This window comes from Ornithorhynchus anatinus, chromosome 11, assembly GCF_004115215.2.
Source record: "Ornithorhynchus anatinus isolate Pmale09 chromosome 11, mOrnAna1.pri.v4, whole genome shotgun sequence".
NCBI classification, from domain to species: Eukaryota; Metazoa; Chordata; class Mammalia; order Monotremata; family Ornithorhynchidae; genus Ornithorhynchus; species Ornithorhynchus anatinus.
In genome coordinates, this window is record NC_041738.1 from 6,747,975 (window position 1) to 6,754,153 (window position 6,179).

Sequence of the window (6,179 nt, forward strand, 5' to 3'; positions counted from 1 at the left end):
AGTCATGACACCTGGATTCTGACCCTTAACAACCTGACTCCTTAGCCTGTCTGTGTGTCACTATTCCCATAAGCACAATGGAGAGACTCATATCTGCTTCTCTCCTCCACAAGGATGATGTGAAGTTGAAACGAGATAACAGATGGAAAGTGCCTCGATTTTTTAGAAGGGAGTGAGATAAATCTAAGTTACATTGTCAGAATGCCAAAGCTCAGATCTTCCTGGGAGAATCAGTTGCTGTCATAAATGGCCAGAAAAGATTGGTGTGGATAAACCATATTAATCTCTCCCCTATAAAAGGAAACCACAGCTAGGATTGCATTTTCATGTTCCTTCAAATGTTGACCGACCAGAAGATTTTTAACTCAAACTGGGGCATAGGGAACCCATCCCAAGTTGGAACACCTCCTCCTCTCTTGGTGACCGTTCCCTAAGCATTTCCCTATTCACCTCCCATTCCACCCTCACAACATTTAAGTGCAAATCTTTATACTCAGTTGCTTCCCCTACCTATGATTTACTTCAACATCTATCTCTTCCTCTAGATTATAAACACTTTGAGGGCAGAGATTATTTCTTCTTCTCTTTTGTATTTTCCTAAGTGCTTAACTCAGTGCTCCTCCCAGAGAAAGCTCAGTAAGTCCCATTGATTGATTGACTGAAAGCCTAGGAAAGAGAAGGAGAGGAAGAGGAGGGGAGAGGGAGGAGGAAAAAGAGGAGGAGGAAGAAGTCTGAGGTTTAAGTCCCCTTGTTGTCTAGAACCAAACATCTGTACTACAAGCAGAACCAGAATGAAACATGGTCTTCTGGGATGCATTCCCTGCCCTCAGTGTGCTCACAGTCTAGAGGGGGAAATAGACATTAATATCAATCAATCAATCAATAATTTCCAGATATATATAGATACTTATGTATATGCATATCTGGTTGGAATGAGCTTTCTTCCCCCACCAATCACTCCCCATCCCACAGCAGAATTCCTTCTCCCCGCAGCAAAGCCCAGGGTGGAGAGGTCCACTGGGCCAGGGGGCCCTGGCATGGGATTGGCAGGCAGAGTTGCTCGGGTACATCAGTCACCGTACTTGGCCCTCGTTCCGCCGGGAGGATGTTGGGGTGTGGGGAGGACCTGAGACGGGGAGAAGCGGGACAAAGGACGAGGAAGGGTGAAGGTGAGGGTGGTGGGAAGAGAAGGGTAAGCGTCCTTTCAGGCCCGATCCAGTAAGGAAGGGGACAGGAGAGCACAGGTTGAATTTTTCTGTCCACTCTGAGGGATGAGAGAAACCGGATGCTGGCTGGATTCGTCTCTATGGGTCTGCCTGCCTTCTGTGGCATCTACCTCAGCTTCGTGGAGGGGCACCCAAACCATGCCAACCACGGGGCCCTGAGCTTGGACCTGAATTACCTCTGCCTGGTACCCTTGACACCTGAGTGCTATCTCAGCCTGGCCTAAGGAAAAGAACCTGAGTTTAAGCGTCAGAGAACCTGTATTGTAATCCCAGCTCTGCTTCTTGCCTGCCGTATGACTTCGGGCAAATCACTTAACTTCTCTGTGCTGCTATTATCATCTCTATAAAATGGACCTGTGGACCCTCTCTCTAGGACAGGGACTGTGCTCTATCTCCTTATCTTAGATCTACCTCTGCACTTACTGTGGGACTTGGCACATACTAAATGCTTAACAAATCTTGGGTAGCCACTGGTGTGGGAGTCAAATGGGGTCGGGGCCAGGTGGACTGGGTGGGCATGAGTGGGGAGTGGGAGTTGGGCTGCTGGAACTGCTGAAGAAGCTCTCACATGACCTGGGTGTCCCTAGAGGGTCCCAGCCCAGAGACCACTGTGTCACATAGACCAGGGAGACCTCTCCTCAGCTGGCCTGGCCTGTCACACCCTCCACCTACGTTCTCTTGGGTGAATCATGACTGAGGAGGCCGGAGGGGCCAACCTGAAGGCCCCAGAACTGGCGGGCTAACTGAAGTGGCCTCCTCCCTCCAAGAACTGTACTGGTTGCCCCTTGGTTTTCCCAATGCTGATTAGATGCCAAACGCTGATTATCAAATAATCGGATCAGACACCATCTCTGTCCCTCAAGAGACTCGATCAAAGAAGTGGGAAGAACCGAGAAACAGCACAGCTTCGTGGAAAGAGCAGGGATCTGCGAATCAGAGGACCTGGTTTCTAATCCCGTATCTTCCACTTGTTTGCTGTGTGATCTCGGCCAAGTCACTTCACTTCTCCGTGCCTGTTACCTCACATGTAAAATGGGGATGAAGATTTTGAGCCCTTTGTGGAAGGAACAGGGACTGTATCCAACCTGATTATCCTCTATCTATCCCAGCGCTTGACGCGTAAGCACTTAACAGATACTATTTAAAAACGAAAAGAGATTTCTTCTCCCCATTTTGCAGATGAGGTTACTGAGCCCCGGAGAGGTTCAGAGAACAGGCAGGTGGTGGAGTTGGGATTAAAACCCAAGTCCTCCTATTCCCAAGCCCAGAGCCTTTCCACTTGGCCACACTGATTGCCCCCATTAGATCGTAAGATCCTTAAGAGCAAGGATTATGCTTCTCAGTGTCTATTCTCTAAACACCACCTTCAGTACTCTGCCCCCTCTAGGCATTTAGTACTGTTACCTGATACTCAATCCGCTTTGCCTGGATTGGGTAGATAAGGGCACACTGTCCTGGGCTGAATTATTCACCAGGATTCTTGCTAAGCATGGTCAACATGGTCCTTGGCGTGACTCTAAAGATTTCATGGCTGGGCACTGTTTCACTGGGAATTGATCCCATTCTTGGCTTTCTCAGCCTGGACGATGTCCAGTGTTGAAAGAAGCTTCTGAATACTTTGTTTTTTCTTCTAAACAACTCAATTGAGTGGCAGAGAATAAGATCAGCAGCTTAACAGCCCCCCTCTCGCTGTGAGACTATTTGGGGAACCGAGTATTTTTCTTTATCAGAATTTCAACCTCTGCTTCCAGGATTTCTTGAGGGTGCAAGCCTCTTTCAAACCCTCCTGCAATCAGCTCCAAAACCGTGCCATGATTTCAGGTGTGGCGGAGGCAAGCGTTTCAATCAATCAATGGTATTCCCTGACTGCTGCAGGCCACTGTACTAAGCGCTTAGGAGAGTACTGTACAAAAGTCGTGGTAGACACATTCCCTGCCCACAATGAGCTGTGGGTTTCTTTGTTTTTGTTTTTTAAGGTGGGTAGGTTGGAAGTACCTCCCTAAATTGCCAAATTCACCAAGCTTAATTGGGCGCTGGCTTTTGTGGCTTTGGATTGGTGGTGTTCCCGCAAGGGCTTTTTTCTGAACCACGCGGTCACTGGCTCCCGACGGGAGGAATGCTATGATTCAGTCATTGTGGTTACTCACTGGTGCTGTGACCTACATCTAAAGCAAAATCCGGTAGAAAGTTTTCAGTCTGAAATCACAACTCTAAAGGATGACATTTGCCCCTCTGAGAGAAAGTGAGAAAGAAATGAGTGTAAATGAATCGTACTAGTTGAGTCACTTGAAATAATGCGAGGCTTAGAGAGTATTGAGACAAGAAAGTTTTATTCCTTTGAAGAGGCTATACATTTGGGAAGGCTTTATAAATTAAATCAAAAACGATGAATGAAGAATTTAAGTCGTTGGGGAAGAGGTTCTCTGTTGGAAGACAGATGGACCAGACCGTTTCCAAAAAGAATCTGTGGTAAAATTGTGAGAATTTTTTTAATGCACATCATTATAAATGAAATTATAGTTCCTGCAAGGGGTGAAATCAGTTCCAAATAAATAGCCTTTCTACAGATATTACAGAGATTCCAATATCAACTTGTTTCTATTTCACAGTGTGCAGATAATATGAAGGAAGACATCTTAAAGGTCATTGCTTATGCTGTAGTGATACGTCTTACAATGCCTGACTGATGTTTTTAAAAGAATCACTGAATACTTATAACTTCCAGGATGGATATTCTTTCAGATGCTGACAAACATACATCTATCTAGATAATGGAACTGATTCTTTTTTTATATGTGTTTGTTCACATAAATACAACACACGGTGCATTCAGCCGTGACTTATGAATAAATCGTGAAGATGCATGAGAAGTCATGGCATTCAAATTTGATTTCTGACTGAAGTTAAAAAAAGGAAAAATAAGAGAAAAAAAACAGGAGGAATTGAATACCGATATTCTACGGAGAAGGCTGGCAGTACATTTTAGTTCAGTAGCACAGCTGCCTTCACACTTTAGGTGGAAGGATTTCTCCTAGAAGAAACCACTGTCCTGGTTTCTCTCAGGTCAAAGGTCAAAATGATGTGTTCTACGTCTAAAGGTTGTGTCTTTGAATTGTTTTTCAGTGGTGATCTGAGCCTGCCAAACTATTGCTCAGCCTCCTGTTAGGCAATGGCACATCTTGCGTGATCTCTTCCAAGAGGCTCTCCCGATTCATTCTTCTTTTCCCGGGTGAAGAAAATGCACTGTACTTACACAGAATGAGGAAGAGAATGTCAGTCTTATATCAGTGACTCTCATCGATCAATCGATCATATCTATTAAGGGCTTTCCTGGATGCAAAGCACTCTACTAAGTGCGTGGAGAGTACAATATAACTGAGTCCGTAGACGTATTTCCTGTCCACAGGGAGCTTACTGTCTAGAGGGAGAAACAGCCATTAAATACATTTTGAGTACGTACATAAGGGCTGCGGGGCTGAGGGTGGGGAAAATAAAGTGCAAAGGGGATACAGAAGAGAGAGGGAGGAGGGGAAATGAGGACTTAGGAAAGACCTCTTGAAGGAGATGTGATTATAATGAGTCTTTGAAGATGGGAAGAATGATGGTCTGTCAGATAGAAAGGGGGCGAGAATTCCAAGACAGAGGCAGGATGCGGGTGAGGGTTCGGCTGTGAGGTAGACGAGGTAGAGGTTCCTTGAGTAGGTTGGTATCGCTGTCCTTGAGGTGCGAGCGTGAAGCTCACGATGGTGAGATTAGGCCCCTTGTCAAGGGTGCAGTCAAATATTTGGGACTCCTGAGGTTAATCCCTGGCTCTGAGCTGAAAGAAGAAGGTTTAAACATTCAGAGGAAGGGAGAAGCAGGGAGGAGATGCCTCCAGATAAACCCTTCCAAGAGCAGACCGAAGGTAACTCTGGCAGGAGAATCCATTAGATTTGATATTTTCAGAACTACATTTGACCAGTGTAGCTATGGAAGCTGATTCACCAGTCCATCTGGAGATTGTTACACATTTCAGAGTATTTTTCACCTAAAATTAAGTATTTGGGAAGTGTGCACTTTCTGGAAGGAACTAATTTTCATTGCAAAATTTACTTTCCTGGCTAATTCGAATAATTTCGGTATTGGATTATTAACTATCACAAGAGAGTCATCAAAGGGTTATTCTTGAACAAAATGTGAATGAATTACAAGGGTTTACCTTTAAACAGACCATTAACAAATCCACGTAGAACTTCGAGGTCCTTTCCAGCACCGCAACAATATTCAGGCAAGAAAGATTAAAAACTAATTATACACACCTCGTCGGTACTAATATTTGTACTTAATTTGATCTACGGCCTACCCAATAATAAACCTGATTGAAATTATAACAAGTTATGTGAACAGCCATTAATGGGTTCCTTTTATATTGCCTTATTCATTTTTCCAAAGTGCATTAAATGAGTTTGAATGTTTTTAAAGCAGATGAAAGGCATGTGAAGCCAAGATAAAACCAGTGAATGTGATTATTTAGCGGTAATGTAGATTGCCTTTACGGCATTCTGTTCAAGCCCATTGTGATCACGTATATTTTGAGAGATGAAAAGAAGACTGTCTGCAATTAATGACTATGAATTGAAATCCTCAATTAGGACTCAGCCAGACTTAATGGGAAAGCAGGTTAGGGTGGAAGGTTAGGGAGCCTGCAGAGAAGATCAACAGGGTAATGTCACCCTTTGTGAAGAACCAAAATCGGCACTTCTTCCTTCTTTTTCTTAGTATTTTGGGTTAGATTGTAGGATCCTTGAGGGCAAGAAATATGGGTTTTGCTTCTACTGTCCTCTCCCAATCCCTTAGCCAGTGCTCTGCACTGAGTAGTTGCTTAACAATTGATTTTGGAGTAATTCCATTATTTTTTTAAAAGTGATATTAGTTAAGCACTTATAATGTGCCTGATATGGTACTAAACCCTGG